Genomic DNA, 20,532 nt, shown 5'->3' on the forward strand with positions numbered 1-20,532 from the left:
CTAATCCAACCAAGGCCACTTTCACACCATGCATTTAAAGCACTATGATACAACACTAAACAGTCATGGCTTCCCCCAAAGAATTCTGGGAGCTGTAGTTTGTTCAGGATGCTGAACATAATTAGGAGACAGTGGCGTAGTGTGAGTCGGGCAGGGGGGTCATGGTTCTGGGTGCAAAATTCTGAGGGGATGCAACCAGGTTGCCCCGCCCCCAAGATGCCACCTTCCACGGTGATCCCCACCTCGAAAGCGGCAGAGCATTGAGTGGGTGTGGATAGAGGGAATCGGGTAAGGGGTGACCCCAGAGAGGCTTTTCTCTGTGGGTGTCAGGGGGATTCACCTGCCAAGGGTCAGGTTCCTCCGTATGCAGGCAGATGGCACAGCACAGCCCAGCTTGGCTCCAGTGAGGGCCCTTGGGCTGCATTAGCAGCTTGCCTGCCCCGGGCTCTGGCAACCCATGCTACACCACTATTAGAAGATCCCTGATACTCTCCCAGAGGTACAGTTCACAGAGGTCCCTGGGAAGAGGGATTGATAGTTGAACCACTCTGGGAATTGCATACCTATCAACTGTCCCAAGTGGGACATCCCAGAATTACAGAAGACGCCCCGGTGGCACGTCCCATTTTGGCTCTCTCAAGAGTGTAGTCACAACAGATGCCCATTTTAGGGGGCCATGCTCTTGCATGAATCACCTGGCTCTCCTGAGAGCATGGCCCCGAACGATGCGTGTTTTGATGGACTGTGTTCTCGTGCAAGTCACCTGACTGCTGCAAGAGTGTTGCCCCGAAAGATGTGCATCCTGATTTTCTCCTGCAGGATGTTGGAGGGTATGAACTTGTACCTCGGGGTGGGGGTGGGGATATAGGGGTCTTCAAACAACGCTGTGTGAATGGGTGCAGAAACAAACTTATTGCATAAAGGCTGAATTTAGTTGCTCCACTCTCTTTTCTCTCTGGCTCCACCCACCCCTGGCATGTGGCTCTCAGATGATTGCCCATAGAAGAATGTGGCCCCTGAAAAGAATATTCCCCACCCCTGACAGATTAAAAGGTCTCTCAGCTTCCAATTTTAATAATAGGGACAGCTATGACTCACTTGATGACATGGTTGTGAAGACAACGGAGCGTTCCCCTATTATGCAGTGTTACATCAGTGATTAAAAATTGTTGGTTTCAAGCCTGTGGGTGGCTGTTTATCATATTTTGTTTTTTTTTTAAATCCCCAACAGCTTGGGATTAATAGCCTACACTTCTAATTTAAAAATGCTAGAACATGAGGTGTCAGATGTATATCAAAGCATTTCAGAGCAAATTTTAATACCTTGTTAGTAAACAAAGCAGATGAATAGTCTAGACGTGTGCGCAGGGTGAAGAGGTGACACCCAGAATTCTAAAAGGGTGTTTCTCATTAAATACTCAAAAGAAGAATTATTTTGATGCTGGAGTCCAACAACATCTGGTGACCATCCTTGCCTTCTGCTGAATTCTTACTCGAATACATTGGGGGAAGGGGGAGGGGAAAAACCCTAGCACATTATTCAAAGGTATGCTCGTTAGTATCACACTTAGGGCGGACCTACACTCATTGTTTATAACATTTAAAATGTGCTATTAAAATGTGACACCAGGGGGTGCTGCAGAGCAGCGAGCCACCGGCAAAGGGAAACTGCCATTAAACATTATAGAACGCTATGCTTTATAACGTTCAGAAGATCACTGTAGATCCAGCCTTAAACTGGTGAGAGCCTAGCTCCAGCCCTTGCTCAGCTAATGAAGCTATGAAGCTCACTGGGTAACCTTTTCAGCTGATTCGCCAGCTATGACCCCTTTGGCACAGCGGTGACTTGGCCACAGTACTTCCTGCTCTGGTAACTTTCAGAGTTGATTATTGCAATGTGGTCCGCATGGGGCTGCCCTTGAAGATGACTCAGAAATTTCAGCTGGTCTAAAATGCAGCAGCCTGGTTCCTGGCTGCAGTTCCCTTTAGATTTCATGTTTTAAAATAGCTGCACTGAATGCCAGTTCATTTCTGAGCCCAATTCAAGGTGCTCACATTAGTGTTTAATACCCTAGATAACCTAGGTCCCAAATATCTGAAAGACCACCTCCTTCAATGCAGGTCATCCTGGGTGTTAAGATCAGCAGAGTAGGTCTCTTTGTGGTTCCAAATACTGCAGAAATTCAGGGGGTGGCAGCCTGAGAAAAGGCTTTCTCTGGGGAAGCTCCTAAGTTGTGGAACTCCCTCCCCACAGAGGTTCATCTGGTACCTCCACTATACAATATTTGGTGAATGCACACCCATGCATGCTTTACATCAGAATCCACCACCTGAATCAGGGTTTTTCTGAGTCTTCCTGTTCCTGACTGAGACTGATGGTAGAGGACTGAGCAGTTTGCTACAGAACTTTGCAGATCACATGGTGCTGCATTGCAAAAAAACAAAAACAAAAAACAAAAACAAAAACTGGGGAGCCTGACAAAACTACAGCGGGCTGATTGAATTTGACACAATTTATCACTAAAAATGAATAGATGCAAGGGTGTCACAGCAGATCTTCCAAGTGTCCCTATTTTCTAGATATGTCCCTGATTTAGAGAAACCATCTTGCTTTCTGATTTGAACCCAGAATGTCCCACTTTTCCTTAGGACATCCCTATTTTCATTGGAGAAATGTTGGAGGGTATGCCATAGAAGATTAAAAAAATATATATATCTGAAGAGATAGGAAAAATACTGAACTGCCACACACTTCCGCAGAGACAATGATCTAACCATATAATGTCTTTGCAGATGAACTCTTGGAACCCCAAGAGAACCAAATGTGTCAATGGCTCATTGAAAGGTCTACAGGGAGAGAAGGATGATAGTCTCACCCCACCTTCATTTCCCTGGGAAGATGATCATTCATTCTTATGGCACCGAGAGCAAGAGAAGCCATTAGCGATCCTCAGACATGGACTGTATAAATGCTGTCATCTGGGGGCAAGCGTATAATGCATTTCATCACAGCTTGCCAATTGACATTCTTGATCTGTCTTAATTCAAAGAGCTTCACCTTGTAAGATTTCTTAATCCTCTCTGCCCCCACCTCCAATAAAGCCACAATTGCTAAAGGCTGTTGCTTCGTTTGCTAAAAGAAAGAAAGAAAGAAAGAAAGAAAGAAAGAAAGAAAGAAAGAAAGAAAGAAAGAGCCAAGTACAGTCGTACCATGGAAGTCGAATGGAATCTGCTCCGGAAGTCCGTTCAACTTCCAAAATGTTCGGAAGCCATGGAGGACGTTTGGGTTCCAAAGAATGTTTGCAAACTGGAACACTCACTTCCGGGTTTGCAGCGTTTGGAAGCCAAGGTACGACTCTAGTCTAAAGCTGCATGAAAGATGGAGCTGGGCTCTATACTCAGATATTTGGCCAGTTTCCCAGAGCAATATGTAGACTTCAGCCCAGTAGCATAGCAAGGTGGGGCCGTTGAGGGCGGGTCGCCCTGTGTTCCACCCTGGAGGGGGGTGACACTCGGCATGCCCCCCGCCCCACACCGAGCCCCGCTGCCAGGTAAAAGGCGCTTGCTGACAGCTTGCCCGGGGTTTGCCGGCACCGCCACTGCGCAGCGTCGCGACACATGCGTCGTATGCAGCAACACTGCGCATGCGTGCCACGGAGCGAAACCAGTCCCCCGGGTGCCCCCAAGTTTGCCGCCCTGGGCAGCCAAGCAGCTTCCTCCACCAGTGCTTCAGCCTTCCTCACTTCCTGCAGATCCTGGCCAGTTCCCCACCAAATTGATTTCAAGCTGTTGTTCTCCGGCCTTCTTCACTTGCCCCCATTTTTTCTTGAGCAGGAGTCCACAACTTTAGACCTGCGGGCACCTTTGGTTTTTTGAGCAAGTGCTGTGGGTGCCATGCCCTTCCGCCATGCCACTCCCTGTTCACCAGATCACCCCACTGAGAAACAGTGTGAAAAATGCCCATGCATGCACACTTTGCTTATCCAAAGGATCTGGGTAGGATCCAGTAGAATTATTCTGAGTACTGAAAAGCACATAGAGCTGAAAGAGGAAGTGGGAAAGATTGCCAGTCTAGGAACTTCTTACTTCATCTCTATGTGGTTTTCAAGGCAGGAAAAAGTAACCACCAACAGTACTTCATGACCAAAGGAGGCAGTAAAGGAGGAGGGCAGGGAGGTGGGTTGTGAGTGACAGAGGAAGACTGGAAGGGAACCTTTGATCCCACTAGTGTCATGTTGGACACCTGTGCTGGCTGTAATAGTTATGCTTTGCCTCCACTGTCAGGTGAAAATCACAGGATGGGGAGAGTTTATTTGTGGTCGGTTTCTCCTTGTAGGTTTCCTACAGGCATCCGATTGGCCACTGTGAGAACAGGATCCTGGACTAGATGGGCCATTGGCCTGATCCTGCAGGCTGCCATTTATTTACTTCCCACCCTCCGAAATAAAAGCTATTCAGGACAACATGCAATCATAAAATTAAGGCGGGTCCTAAAAACATCATTTTTTTGGTTGGACAGTGTTCTCGAAGCGACTGGCATGAGTTTGGCCAAACTGTGGGAGGCAGTGGAGGATAGGGGTGCCTGGCGTGCTGTGGTCCATGGAGTCATGAAGAGTCGGACACGACTGAACGACTGAACAAAAAAAAAAAACATGGTTTGGGGGAGGAAGGAGGCAGCAAGGAAGGAGAGACTGTGGAATTCCTGACAATAGGAATCACTCAGCAAGGAAAGTATGTTCCCCCCACCCACCCCCCATCAGAAGTGTTGTTCAACCTAGAATCTTGTTCGGTGAGAAATTAGTTGTTAAAGAGAGGCAGGACACAACTGGAGGAGGGAAAGTGAAGCTTGTAATTAAAGCTGATGGGAAGTGAAACTCGGAAGGTTTATTTATATCCTAATGGATTGGGATGTGTGCTGAAAATGAGCTCCATCAGGTATTGGGAGGAGAAAACTGCTAAAAGTTTGCAGGAGTGCTTCTGCATTCAAAGAAAAAACGGCACAGGAAATGGAACAGAATATGTTTACTTTCCGTCCTTGTTGCCTTTGCCTCCTTCTCCCATCCTTTCCTCTTCATTTCTTCTTTTTCGTTGCTCCATCCCGGCAGGGAATAGGAATGAATAGATTCGTCAATTTCAGTTTCTTTCCCTTTCTCCGCTTTGCCAACCTTAAGTTCTGTTCATCGGATTTCAGCATCCATTTGCAAATGTTTCTAAAATAATTCTGCCAGGAAATCTGTACACAATTCCGTGCACGTTTCTCCCAAGGGATGCTGTTTGTATGCCATTTTGTCTGGTGCTTCAGGCCACATTCGAGTTCAAGAAGTGCAAACCAGGTTGTTTTTCATGAAAATGCAAACTAAAAATAATTATCCCTAGTCCCTACTGAATGGTAGTGCATGGAGTTAGGACATGGGTAGGCAAACTAAGGCCCGTGGGCCGGATGCGGCCCAATCGCCTTCTCAATTCGGCCGGCGGACGTCCAGGAATCAGCATATTTTTACACGAGTAGAATGTGCCCTTTTATTTAAAATGCATCTCTGGGTTATTTGTGGGGCATAGGAATTCATTCATTATTTTTTAAAATATATATATATTGTCCGTCCCCCCACAAGGTCTGAGGGACAGTGGACCGGCCCCCTGCTGAAAAAGTTTGCCTACCCATGAGTTAGGAGATCGACTGCTAACAAGTCCTTGTCAACAAACTCTCTCTCTCCCCCCCCACACCTTCTTGAAGTACTTCACAAATAAATAGGGCAATTTGTGTGTCTGTTGTACTTCTTCCCAAGGTGGTATCTATGAGCATCTTCCAAACAATAGAGGAGTGAAATTTTTACCAACCCACGTTTCAGTCATGAGCTAAGTGACAAAGCTATGGTGTAGGTGTTTGCTTTGCATTTTTAAAAATGCTGACAGATGCAGTCTTAGGGGAAGGTTACGAATGAGTGCCACGGGGTGCTTGGGAACAGTGGAAACTAAATTCAAAAGCGTTTTGAAATTCATTTTCAATAAAGCAGGGTGAGATCCAGTCAAAATTTATCGGAGCCTTTTGTGTAATTTCTCTTCTTAGGTGGGGGAGATGAAGCACTCAAGTCAATTATTTTTGCAGCCCTGGAGTCAAAACCATCCCTGGACATCTGGAAGAAGCAGTGGTTGCAGCAACAGGCTATTGCAAAGTATCCACCTAACACAACTAGTGACTGACCTTCTTCGCTGGATGTTATAGGGGTGTGCATCCAGTGACAGAGCTTCATGCTTCGGCACCGGGGGCAGAGAGCAGGTGGGGGCATAGCTGGCGTGCATCCCGGGGGCGTGGCACACTGCCTCCGGGTGCGTGGCACCCAGTGGTGGCGGGGGCAGCTGCGATGGCACCCCACTGGGATTGTGGTGCCAGGGGCATGCGCTACCCTGTCCCCCTCTTCCTTCGCCAGTGTGTGCATCAGCTCTGTGTGTGCCCAAATTGCGAGCTGAATTGGGGTGATTTTGGGAAGGTCATTGTATGTTAGATTTGCAAATTGTCATGACTTAGAATGGAGGCTCACGCAGCTTCTGAGTTACTTTGTGGCCACACCTGTCCCAAAAACACCCAAGCTATTTTCTTCTTTTGAGAAACAAAAGAAACACTGAGAACTCTAGCATGTGTCGTGGGGGTTGGAGAGGTGGGAGTTATGGCCACAGTTTCATAATACAGCAGGTAAAGGTAAAGGGACCCCTGACCATCAGGTCCAGTCGTGTTCGACTCTGGGGTTGCGACTCTGTACGCCGGTTCCCTCGGCCAGTAACGCGAGATGAGCACCGCAATTCCAGAGTCAGCCACGACTGGACCTAATGGTCAGGGGTCCCTTTACCTTTACCTCTAGGTGCTGCAAGAGTTAAATGACGTTCACTGTGTTTCACGTTTCAATCTCCCATGGTTTCATATTATTGTTTGCAGCAAGTATATGTTATAATTCCACATGGTTTCAGGAGTGGTTTCTTCATGCAGTTTGGTAAACTGGTGTGGAAGAAACACAAGTCTGAAACCCAGGTACTCCAAGCTCACGTTGTTTGTTGTTGTTGTTCAGTCGTTCAGTCGTGTCCGACCCTTCGTGACCCCATGGACCAGAGCACGCCAGGCACGCCTATCCTTCACTGTCTCTCGCAGTTTGGCCAAACTCATGTTAGTAGCTTCGAGAACACTGTCCAACCATCTCATCCTCTGTCGTCCCCTTCTCCTTGTGCCCTCCATCTTTCCCAACATCAGGGTCTTTTCCAGGGAGTCTTCTCTTCTCATGAGGTGGCCAAAGTACTGGAGCCTCAACTTAAGGATCTGTCCTTCTAGTGAGCACTCAGGGTCGATTTCCTTGAGAATGGATAGGTTTGATCTTCTTGCAGTCCATGAGACTCTCAAGAGTCTCCTCCAGCACCACAATTCAAAAGCATCAATTCTTCGGCGATCAGCCTTCTTGATGGTCCAGCTCTCACTTCCGTACATTACTACTGGGAAAACCACGTTGTTAAGACTCAGGAAAGATTTTTGTGTACCTCTCGGTAGAGAAACCATATGCTGCAAACCGACTCTGAACCTGTTCAGTGCAAAGCTTTCACCTTCCAGCTTTTAATGAGGCCTAGAGAACTTGAGCTTCTCAGAATTCTAAGCCCGTGTTCACATGGGAGATTATTCTGTCTTCCCAATATTTCCTTACCTGGTAATTTCCACACTTTATTTCATCTTCCACACAACAGAAAAGACTAGCGGGATATGGTGAATGTTTAGCACTCGTTTCCACATCATTTGCTTGCAGAAATAGTCCATTGTCAGTCCCCCCCAAATTGTGGGAGTTTTGCGCTGTCATTTCCTGGCCATTTTCATGGATCGCGTCATGTGGTGAAATTTGGGGTGGAATTCTGACATACATTTCTTTCCTGCCATTTTCATGGGCCAGTCACGGGGGAACAAAAGTGTTCGTGCACATGGAAGGTTCGAAAATGTCAGATGACATCCATTTCTCTGCCATACCGTAGCCCTTCTGTCTTCTGCCCCTTGGGGCAAACCACTCAGACTTCAAACAGTTGTGCTATTCTCCCAGATTCCACCGTAGGTTTTCACACAGAGGCAATTCATTGGTCCTCTCTGGCTTGGCCTGGCCATAAATACATCCAGGGGAGGGCTTTGCTTGGAAGACAGCTCAGATTCTGACCTTCTCTAACCAGGTACTTTTCAAACACCCTCAATACTTAGACGGACTCTCTCTGTTAATAGAGATCTGTCCTGTTCTGGTAAGGCCCCAGCGTACTATATCCTCAAAGGAACCTTTTCCTTTCATATATAGAAATGATAACCCCATGACTATGTGTTTTGAAATGAAATAGGTAATAACTGTCATTTCTTCTTCAGTCATTCCACTATTGACTCCAAGGTTTATTTATTTATTTTTGCTTTTGAAACATCCGTGTCAACATCTGTAGGAGAACACTTCAATCTCCCAGGACATTCTATAAAAGATCTCAAAGTAGCTGTCTTAATAAATTGGAATTTCAGAAATAGACTGGAAAGAGAAGTGGCTGAATTGCAACTAATCACCAAACTTAAAACCATGGAGAGACCTGGTCTGAACAAAGACATTGTATTCTTATCTCATTATACATGACAAAGCTATCTTTAGCCATCTCACCCTTTGCCTTTCCCTGTTAGACCAATTGCAGTTGTTAACTAAGAACTAACTTAGTTGGTCTCTAAGGTGCTACTGGAAGGAATTTTTTTTATTTTATCTTGTTTTAACATCTGTTGAGTTACTCTGGTGTCTATTCCCAAAATGGTTGCCAGTCTCAGATTCCCCCATCCCAAATCCTCAATTTAAAAGAGAAGCATGAGTGCATCTCACATGCTTTTTCACCCCCTCCATCCACACCCCACCTGAACTTCACCCTCTTTGGCTGTTTCTTCTCATCATTATGTTGTATCATAGTCATGCAACTGACTGAATGGGAGTCTAGGAGAAGGCAGACGCATGTCCTTTTGGGCTTGATGCATGACATTTTGGGCTTGAGGTTTCTAAATAACAGCACCATAGTTTAATTAGAGACATCAAGTGAAGACTGAACTACTTTCTCCATCCTACTTCCTGCTGCCTCTTTGGACACAGTATGTCTCTACTGATAGGAGAAGGACCATATAAGGCTGTGTTCGCATGGCAGTTCGTTCTGTTTTCCCGATGTTTCCCTAACTGTTAATTTCCATATTACATTTGAGGTTTTACATGCTGCAAAAGCAACTTCTGGAAATGTAGCAGAGGACAGTGGAAGTTAGAGATCACTTCCATGTTAATTGGTTCCAGAAATAATCCTTGTGCAACCACATTAATCCCAGGAAATCACAGAAGCAAAATGACAAAATTTGGAATTGTATACCAGCATACAGTACTTTCTCGTTGTTTCTGTGGGTGAATCATGGAAAAACAAAAGCATGCATGCTCACCGGGGAGTAAGGACATTGTCCAGTGACATTCACTGTTGTGCCACACCACACTCACTGGTGTGAATGGAATTTTGTGCAGCATGCTGGTCAAAAAGCCAATTATGTAACTCAGCAGGTACTACAATGTGAAAGGAATGTTAGAAAATGGGATAGGAAGAACTAGCATTATAATGAGGAAAACTAATGCAATATTCCCCGTGTCTGAATGCACCCTTAAATCAGTGTCAGAGGCAAGCCAGCAGTAAATCACACCATGAAAGTTTGAATTAATTCTTTATAAGCAAAAACAAAATTGGCATAGGCATGTCAGGACTAATGAGCACAGCAACTCCTCTCCAGTAGGTCTTGCTCCCATAAAGCAGTTGCAGAGATTGAAGGTCCCTACCTCCCCACAACTGCCTAAATACCCTCCTCTCCAGGGTTCCCCCCCAAAGCAATTGGAGACTGTGCCTGTGCATCACTAATCCTTCCTCTGCCCTTTTCAAGCCTCTTCTGGATCTGGGAGCTGGGCACAGCAGGAGGGAGAGAGAAGCCTGACCCATCTCTGCCTCTTGGCCTCCCTCATCCCACTCTCCTGCTTCGGTTTCTGTCTCTGATTCTGGACTTCTCTCTGCCACAGACTCTCACGGCTCACTAAGCCCTGTTGCCTCCCCAGCTTCTGACATCTCCTCCCCCCAGTCTGCTCACTGTTCTCCCTCTTTGTTGTCCCACCACCACTCCCTGGGCCTTCTTTCCTTGGGGGTCACCCAGCTGGTTCCTCCCACCATTCTTCTGTGCCCAACCAGTCCATGACAGTCAGGGATAGTTAACACATGGACCTCCAGATATTGCTGGACTACAACCCTGACTGAGGCTGATGGGTGTTGGACTCCAGCAACATATCGAAGGACACAGGTTAGCCATGCCTTCTATATGCCACACATTCAAATTGCAAAACCTTTGGGGCTGTAGCCCAACTAAGTTCTGCTCAGAGTAGATCCACTGGCATGAATGAGCCTATGTTAATTACGTCCATGAATTTCAGTGGGTCTACTCAACTGGTATTCAGAAGTATATTGCCTCTGACATCAAGGCTCAAGGCTTAGAATCACCAGAGGTATGATTTACTCTGACCAAATAAAAAAGAAGAAAAATTATACAAAGGCTGGATGTACACTGACCTGTTTAACGTCATTCCCCCCATTAGAAAAATATTAGCTATGTCGTTCTAAAATGTCACAGCGTATACTTCTTAATTAAAACACTTTTTACCTTGGTTTTTTCCCCTTCAAATGTAAATAATACCTGGCCACACCATTTTCCAAAACGCTGTTTCTTTCCCTGCTGCTGCTCACCGGTTACTCTGCTCTGCCCTCTGGTGTCACATTTTAATTCTCCCCCCTCCCTCCCTCTCTCCGTGTTCTTTGTTATCTGCTCCTCGAATACAATTGGAAGGGGGGTGTTGGAGTTTGAATGCAATTTTAAAAATGTAAAATGCTCCATAAGGACATATGAACAGCGTTTCACCAATATAGCAGCATAAAAGGATTAAAAATGAAGCAATAAAAAGACAATGTAATAACACATTCTGAGCATAAAAAGTAGGACGTCCTGTGTCCATTCATGCTATCAAAACTATTAAAAACCATGAGTGTAGATCGGCCCAACATAGATAGAGCCAGTGTGGTGTAGTGGTTAAGAGTAGTAGACTCATAATCTGGTGAACCGGATTCGGGTCTCCGCTCCTCCACATGCAGCTGCTGGGTGACCTTGGGCTAGTCACACTTCTTTGAAGTCTCTCAGCCCCACTCACCTCACAGACTGCTTGTTGTGGGGGAGGAAGGGAAAGGAGAATGTTAGCTGCCATAGCTGTCAACGTTTCCCTTTTCTTGCGAGGAATCCTATTCGGAATAAGGGAATTTCCCTTAAAAAAAGGAAAAAGTTGACAGCTATGGTTAGCCGCTTTGAGACTCCTTTGGGTAGTGATAAAGCGGGATATCAAATCCAAACTCTTAATCACTGCAGATGGGCATCAATTGTCATGGAGGGGCTGGGTTCACCCAGACTTTGAAGTGAGTTATGGAACAGAGGGGTGGCCACCATCTCTCCCAACATCTGAGGACCATTGGTGGCATCAGAAGAACCAGGGCTCCAATTTTTTTTTTTGGCAAGCGTCTCCAAACAATTCTGGGAATGTGTCATTTCCCCGAGGGCTGTTGATTCTCTCATTTTCTCATCCCTGCTTTTCCCATGTTTTGTTTTCAGTGCTGGGACAAGTCCTGGGAGCTGGGAAAGTTTCCACATTAGCATGCCGAGCAACACTTAAGCTTCCCAAAGTTTGTGCCTTAAGTTAAGGACGGGAAATTTATGCCTTAAGTGAAAGACAAGCAGGCGCAGCAAAGCTTCTTATAATTATCGAACTGTCAAGGGAAATAATAGAGTGAATCCACGGCCTATTTATCTTATAGAAATTGGATGAGGGGGCTTTTTGTGTGTGTGTGTGTGTGTGTGTGTGTGTGTGTGTGTGTTTTGGTAAACGAAAAGTTTTGGGCAATCTTTCCAGGAGAATTTTCATGACAGATTTGTGTGGGGGTTTCGTTCCTCTGCGCCACCAAACAGCCGCTGCAAAAGAAAGCTGAACACTGGGGAGAACTGTTAGGTAGAAATGTCAACCGTTGCATGGAGGATTTAATAAAAAGAAACTCAAAATGGGATCTCGAGAAAAACAGAAGGCTCCAGCTCGTAACACTGAGCTGGAGGCCTCAAGGATTTATGCTTGATTATCGTGATTATCATTGTTGCTGTTAGTATTGGCTCCGGGCGGATTTCAACATGAGACCTGCGTGTTGCGCTGCGGAAAAGCAATATAGTGAGAGTTGCCCTTTCAAGGCTATTTTTGAAATGCTCAATTGTGTTTTCGTTGGATTGTAATGGGATATTTAATGTTGGTTTTAGAGGTGCAACCAGATTTCTTCTGAAATTAAGTTCCTGGAAAAGCAGAAGGTCCTCCTGTTACATAAAAGATCCTGGCTGTTGTATCAGGTCAAATGCCCATCTAGGACAAAATCACACCATACATTTAGAGCACCCGGATAACAAGTTAAACAGTTATGGCATCTCTGAAAGAATCCTGGGAGCTGTAGTTTGTTAAGGGCACTGAGTGTCGTTAGGGGACCCCTCTTCCCTTCACAGAACTATAGAGCTATAGTGGTTTTGTTATGGGGAAAATCCAGGCACGAGGCTACTCAGCTACCTGGCCGTCAGGCAAAAACCCTGCGGGTTCCTGAGGAGAAATAAAAAGGAGTCCAGCCACCAACCGGAGCAAAAGCAAATATCAAAGTTTATTGCGCAACAGGTTCAAGTCAGGACTGAACACCTGGGAATAGGTTGCAAGAACTTTTCAAAACTTTTCTGGTTCCCACAATGCATCTTGTTACATGTCATAATTATGTCACTACACAACTACATAGGTGAAACGTCAGAAAGGGGGCGGAAAGGGGAGGGTTATACATGATTAACATACTGGTAAACGAGATCAACATGGAGGAAATGAAATGCAAATCAGTGGTAAGCACTGATGTATTCATCTTGAGTGTTCCTGGGAATAGAACAATGGGATTGCCTGGCCAGGTCTATCACCCTTCAATGGGTCCAGAGGAAGGAGATATGGCCTGTGTTTAACTGTCAATTGCCCTCTGGAATGTCTGCTGTTTTCCTGTGTCCGTGCATTCCCGCTCAAGGGATCATGGCAGAGGCTGAGCAGTCTTGAAGCCCTTGACCAAAATGGCAAGATGGCGGTGGAACCAAGACTCTACAGCTCCCAGAATTCTTAAGGGAAACCATGACTATTTAATCTGATATCCTAGCACAGTGGTGTCACATCCTTTATTGGAGTCGAGGGCATGTGCACCAGGCAGGACCAAGGGCTGTGCGTGGAGGGTGAACAAAACCTGCTGCACCAGCCAAACCCTTTGTTTCTGTCATCCCAATACTGTTCAATTAGAGCAGGGTTTTCCAAACTTGTGTCTCCAGCTGTTTTTGGACTACAGCTCCCATCATCCCTAACTATCAGCGCCAGTGGTCAGGAATGATGGGAGTTGTAGTCCAAAAACAGCTGGAGACTCACGTTTGGAAAACCCTGCTCTGATTGAACAGATTTGGGACTACAGAAACAAAACTAGAAGTATGGGGACATGGGACATGGAAGAAACCTACACTTTATGATTGCCCACTGAGATTAAGCTTTACAGCAGTGATTCCAGACTCTGGTTCAGCGAGGTTCTGTGAGGTTTCTTAAGGTCTCAATGAGAAGAGCAATAATGGTGGGCAAGCTTCCCTAAGCTTGCCCGCGCCTGCAAATCTTCCTCTGCAGGGTATCACCATGAGAGAATGTTGCCCATATAAATGATTTTCTCATTTGAAGTGGGGCAGCAGTGAGTCCTGCATGAACTGAATTTGTGACCTAGCATGAGTCCCAGAATCCTCTGGAGTCCAGTTGCCGATGAGTCAGTGTGAAATGCTGCCTGTGGAAGCAGAAAGCCTGAAAGACACAGGGCTGAGAGGCAATTGCTTCTCAGTGTTGTGATGGAGTGCCAAACACCCGCTGAGCGAGAACAGGCAGCACGACAAACTTGGGAATTGGCTCTCCGAGGAATTGTCTTTCACAGACGCTTGCTTAAAAGAGATACTGCGGCTCGGTGCCAGTCTTACTGGCAGCTGGGTATGGAGACATCAAAATAAGCGGAGAAAGACATGATCAGAGATCAGTTGGCAGTGGGCAGAGAGTCTGGCTTGGAAGACACCAGGCAGTCCGTGAGATGTGTTTAGCAGGAGGAGAATAAGTTATCCCGGCTTCTCCTATCGAAGATGCAAACAAAATGAAATGGGCAGAAATGGCATGAGCCATTCGCATGAAGTATAATGAGGCAGAATGGCAAGTATCCCAGAAGTTAGGGTTTACAAAGGCTGAGCCAGATGGACTAAGAGCCAGGGTGGTTTAGCGGTTAGAGCGTCAGGCTAAGACCATAGGAGACCAGAGTTCAAATCCCCCACTGAACCATAAAGCTCACTGGGCTGGTCACTGTCTCTCAACCAAACCTACCTCACAGAGTTCTTGTGAGGATAAAATGGGGGCCGAGGGGAGAGAACCATGCATGTTTCTTTGAGCTCCTGGGAGGAATGGTGGGATATCAAATTAATAACAATTAAGAGAATCATATAATTGTAGAGTTGAAAAGGACCCTAATGCTCTTTGTTGTGTATTAAGCAATAACACAGTCAAGATGTTTAATAGAGTGTATTGTGTGTATTGTGTGTATTACAGACCTTATTTGAATGTACAAGTTACAGTGGGAACAGCAATCATTTGCTGATTCAGGGAGCAGGATTTGGATCCTCTGCTGGATTGGTTTCCACTGGAGGGAAGACATGCCATTGGTACCCGCCAAAATGTATCTTCTCCCTACTAGAGGCCTGTTAATATATAAACCCCAATTTTCTCCATTCCTGTTAGTTCTTCCCTGTTCCTGAAATAAAGAGATGTTGTACCTGATTCTTGCCTCCAGTTATTAACGACACAACACTCTTCTAGTCCAACCTCCTGCAATGCAGGAATCTCAGCTAAAGCATCCATGACAGATGGCCACCCAACCTCTGATTAAAAACCTCCAAGGAAGGAGAGTCCACCACCTCCCAAGGGAGTCGGTTCCACTATTGAGCTTCTCTTATTTGACTCTTTATAAGGCAGCTATGAACACTTATGGGAAAAAGATGCCGTTGCCCTAATGGGATTCCCATGTAAGAATCCCATTTTAAGATGGCATTTGATAGATGGAAAAAAGCTGGGTATGTCATCTGTTGCTTCCGGATGGATGCAACTCGGTTCTTGCATGAGACAGTATTGCCCCTCTATCTAGCACTAAAAGAGGTCTGCTCAGGAGTGTGTTTGCCGTGCGACTGGCATGAAACCAGAAGCTGCAAAGCTCCAGCTAGGGGGAGGGACAGGTGGGAAAACTGAAGGCTGGGCCCCCCTCCTCCTGGTATACAGTGTGTGGGTTTAACTGGCTGCCATAGTGGAGGCAGGTAGGGATTTTTTATCCTTTCATATGCTTGGCTAGCAGATGAGATCCCCACCCCTGTGTGGAATGTGTTGCTGCTTTTTACCAGCTTAATAATAATAATAATAATAATAATAATTTATTTGTAACCTGCCCACCTGGCTGAGTTTCCCCAGCCACTCTGGGCAGCTTCCAACAAAGATTAAAAATACATTAAAACATCACACATTAAAAATTTCTCTAAACAGGGCTGCCTTCAGATGTCTTCTAAATGTCAGGCAGTTGTTTATCTCTTTGACATCTGATGGGAGGGAATTCCACAGGGCGGGTGCCACTACCAAGAAGGCCCTCTGCCTGGTTCCCTGTAGCTTTGCTAATCATCATCATCATCATCATCATCATCATCATCATCTTATGCATGAATGTAGAAACAGGAACATCATTGCAATTGGGATCTGGACTTTACACACCTTCCAGTTAAACAAATACTACATCGTCAGCCTGAAAGTTGTGCCTCTCAGAGAGTGGTACCTTGGTTGTTGAACGACTTGGCTCCCATACAAATTGGCTCGCGAACGCCGCAAACCCATAAATGAGTGTTCCAGTTTGTGAAAATTTTTCGGAAGCTGAACATCCGACGCAGCTTCCACGGTTTCCGATTGAGTGCAGGAAGCTCCTGCGGCCAATCAGAAGCCGCACCTTGGTTTTAAAACGGTTCCGGGAGTCGAACAGCCTCCCAGAACGGATTACGTTTGACAACCAAGGTACCACTGTAGATCCACATTCCTGGAGGAATTACCCACAGCGCTGGGGAGAGGGCTGGATCTGTTTAATACAGAAGGCGGTGGGAACAATGTGCATTTCAGCTGGCTAGTGGCACACTGGACATTCACAAACCAGACATGTCTCAGAATTTACTTTAGGTAATTGAATAACATTTCTGTTTTTGCTACCTGGTTCACTGGAGCATTGTGTGTGTGTGTGTTCCCTCTAAATGTTCTTTGATGCTACAGAAAGCAATCTACTCTGCAGTCCATTAGCTGCAAATAATTTTGGCTTTGTGGGGGGAAATGACAATGTTATCAGAAGATGAAAGAGGGAATAACAAGTGTTGTAAGAATTTTAAGGTCTTTCATATATATAATCATTGTTATTAATGTACCAAACAAATAAGGCCACATATCTGAAAACAGCACAGGAAGACAGGCCTCATTCCATTTTGACTCCTAGCTGGCCAAGTGTTTTCATCTGCAGGGAGGAGGTGAGAAATCTCTGCCTGAGTGCCAGATATGGGACATTTCCCTCACAAAGGACAGCCATTAGCCCTACGGGCCAGGGCAGGGAACCTTTTATTTTGCAGAAATGTGTGTCTGGGAGGGTCAAGGAGAGATGGCACAGGTGTGGAAAATTCCCAAGTTACCTCCTCCCATTTTGTGATGTAGCTCTGATGTATCTGGGGAGGGGTGGTCTTGGGTTACACCTCTTCTGTGATTGGATTATGTTTCTGGGGGTGGGCTAGAATCCAGGAGGGATTTTGAACAATGCTTACTAGCTGCTTTGCTTCTCAATCTTCTCTGGTTGGCCTCTGTTTTTTACTCCTACCAATGGAGAACCTGCAAAGGACTTTGCAAGGGCTCTTGTGTACCCCATAAGGGAATAAGGGCAGATTTTTCTTATTACACAAGGCAACACTTTCCCCTTGTCTTAGAAAGAAGCACACGGGTGGGCAGGGGAAGAAAAGTGCATCATCTGAGAGCAGAACTCCCTCGTCTACTGAAGTTGTGCAGCCCAAGCTTCTGCCGAGGATTTGAGTTCCTCCGAGTGTATTGCTCCCAAATTACGGATGGAGGATGAATTCAATTCAGTGTGCATTCAAAGGCAAACCTACCTAATTCACTCTTCCGGAAACAATACAAGAACCAAAAACACAGCCGTCCTTTGAAATTTTCACTTCTCCAGATTTAACAACGAGGTTCCCCCAGCCCAGTAACGTGTGCAAAGGAGCGTAAAACGCTTGGTTAAAATAATATACCAAATGCATTATATTCGGGGAAATTGCTCCAAAAACATCTGTACGTTTGGCAAAGTTGCATACATTTATGCATAAGGAGAAACGTGCACTCAAATCTCGATTAATTTTCACGAGGACTTCTTTAAGGAAAAAAAAGGAAACCAATGTGGGAATGTGGAGAACTGGATTTAAAATTTGAAAAATGAGAAACGGGGGGGGGGGGAAGCTGAAATTGACAGAGTTGCTCATCCCTACTCCGAAGTCATTACAGTTTTGGGTTTCAGTCCCCGTGGTGCAGCCTCTCCTTCAGGGGAACATATAGCCCACTTGTCGCTTGAGTCCAACTCAAATCAACCCCATCCAACATGGCCAGGGATGATGATTGGAGTTACAGCCCAACAGCATCTGAAAAAGCCTGGAAATAAAGCACACAGAACAGCAAAATCTTAAATATAGAACAAAATACAAAAAAGAGTGCAACGACATAGAAACAGCAGCTCATTTCTATGTGAAATAACCAATTGCCTCAGATAATTCACTGGAAATAATCCCTCCAGCTCCAATTGCCTCCTCATTCTCACTGACACAGATAGAAATTTGGCTGCTATTAATTCCTGCATTGCAGGGGGTTGGACTAAATGACCCTTTGGGTCCCCTCCAGCTCTGCAATTCTATGATCCTATGGCACCCATGGGGTTATATCTCACAGGAAATGTTTCACACAGAATTGAGCTTGACCTTACTGGAAGTCTGGCCAGCAAAGAGCCAAACATCTGCTGATGAGTTTCAGCATGGAAATGACAGAATGGAGGGACACATTCATAGAATCAAACTGCAGTGCAGAAGTTTCAAAATGTAGTATAGAAATAGTACTGTCTGTTTAAGAAACAGAAGAAACAGGTGCCGGTGTTTTGTTCTTAATTGCCCAAAGCGTGGGCATTACTCTGTATATATAAGGCTCTGTTGGGAAGCAGTTTCTTGTTGGGAGTTTTTTGGGAGTTGAGAGGTGTGGGGAGGTTGGGAGTGTGAGTTTTTGATAAAGCGTATTTGGAATTAGTTTTAAAAGAGTCTCTGAGAGAAGGCTAGCAGCTAATAGGGAGTTCTAACTATGTTTGCTGAAAACTAAAGTTTAGATTAGAAAAGCCCTTTTCTTTGACTCCTGGTGGCCTGCTTCCGCCAAGTCAGTTTCTGTTGCGTTTTTTCCTTCTTTTGACTCTGCAGGAAGCGTACTTTTATGGGCCACTGTTAACTGGGGTGTGAGTTTTTCTTTTGCACCTTTGTTCAGCACCCAGTTATTTTTCCATTATTTGTTTCATGGAATGAATCTACAGGGCTTGATGGTAAAAAAACAACACAACAACAACCAACAACCTATAAATCAGTTTGCACAGAGGACAAAACAATAAAGTTGTAAGTGTTGTTGTTGTTGTTCAGTTGTTCAGTCGTGTCCGACTCTTTGTGACCCCATGGACCAGAGCATGCCAGGCACGCCTATCTTCCACTGCCTCCCACAGTTTGGCCAAACTCATGCTAGTCGCTTCGAGAACACTGTCCAACCACCTCATCCTCTGTCGCCCCCTTCTCCTTGTGCCCTCCATCTTTCCCAACATCAGGGTCTTTTCCAGGGAGTCTTCTCTTCTCATGAAGTGGCCAAAGTACTGGAGCCTCAGCTTCAGGATCTGTCCTTCCAGTGAGCACTCAGGGCTGATTTCTTTAAGAATGGATAAGTTTGATCTTTTTGCAGTCCATGGGACTCTCAAGAGTCTCCTCCAGCACCATAATTCAAAAGCATCAATTATTTGGCGATCAGTCTTCTTTATGGTCCAGCTTTCACTTCCATACATCACTACTGGGAAAACCATAGCTTTAAATATATGGACCTTTGTCGGCAAGGTGGTGTCTCTGCTTTTTAAGATGCTGTCCAGGTTTGTCATTGCTTTCCTCCCAAGAAGCAGGCGTCTTTTAATTTGGTAACTGCTGTCACCATCTGCAGTGACCATGGAACCCAAGAAAGTGAAATCTCTCACTGCCTCCATTTCTTCCCCTTCTATTTGCCAGGAGGTGATGGGACCAGTGGCCATGATCTTAGTTTTTTTGATGTTGAGCTTCAGACCATATTTTGCGCTCTCCTCTTTCACCCTCATTAAAAGGTTCTTTAATTCCTCCTCACTTTCATGGACTCCATGGACATAAATTATAAGTAAAAACAGTTAAAAGCAGCTGTTTGAAACATTCAAACAACAACAACAATTAAAAGCAAGGATAAGCTAAAAAACACATTAAGACACATGTTGGCATTCGACATATCTGGCTAGGCTTGTGTAAAGAAAAAATGTTTTAAGGAGACACCAAAAAGAGCACAGAGAAGGAACCTTTCCCAAGACATCAGCCAGAGAGCTTCGAAGTGTGGGTGCTGCCACTCCAAAAGATCAATTTCTTACAAATGCTGAACAGATATTATGTGGCACCTGTAAAATGCCATTTTTGCATTAGAGGGATTTGTTCACGCATATGATCTCAAAGCTACACGCTTCAAAGGAGGCTGCACAGTCATGCCATGCCATTGATTTGATAGGCTTAATTGATGGAGGAAGCCGTTTTCCAGCTGTTCAGATGGAAATTACATGGCAGCTAATTAAATTGATTAAGATGCCCCGGAAAATGGGCTTCATGAACTGGCAGCCCCGTGTGAGGCCAATATGTTTTAACCTAAAGGAATTAAACTATGAGGATGTGCAATTGAATTTGAATGACTTTGAACAAGAATGAGCCACGGGGGTGGATGGGTTCCTTTCCCCCCCTGTTTAAGCTTTACGGCACGCAGGAAAGATGAATTATCAGATGTAGCAGAGGTGCAGATTTCAAGAGCTCAGCGTAGGACACAGTTTGGGTTGGTCCTGGATCTATGCGAGTTAGATTTAGGGGAGGTCTCCAAAGACACATTCCACTACACCACCAGTCACCAGATGACTATCCTAGGACTTGGGTGGTGCTGTGGTCTAAACCACTGAGCTGCTTGGGCTTGCCGATCA

Source organism: Lacerta agilis, chromosome 9 (genome assembly GCF_009819535.1).
Source record: "Lacerta agilis isolate rLacAgi1 chromosome 9, rLacAgi1.pri, whole genome shotgun sequence".
Lineage (NCBI taxonomy): Eukaryota > Metazoa > Chordata > Lepidosauria > Squamata > Lacertidae > Lacerta > Lacerta agilis.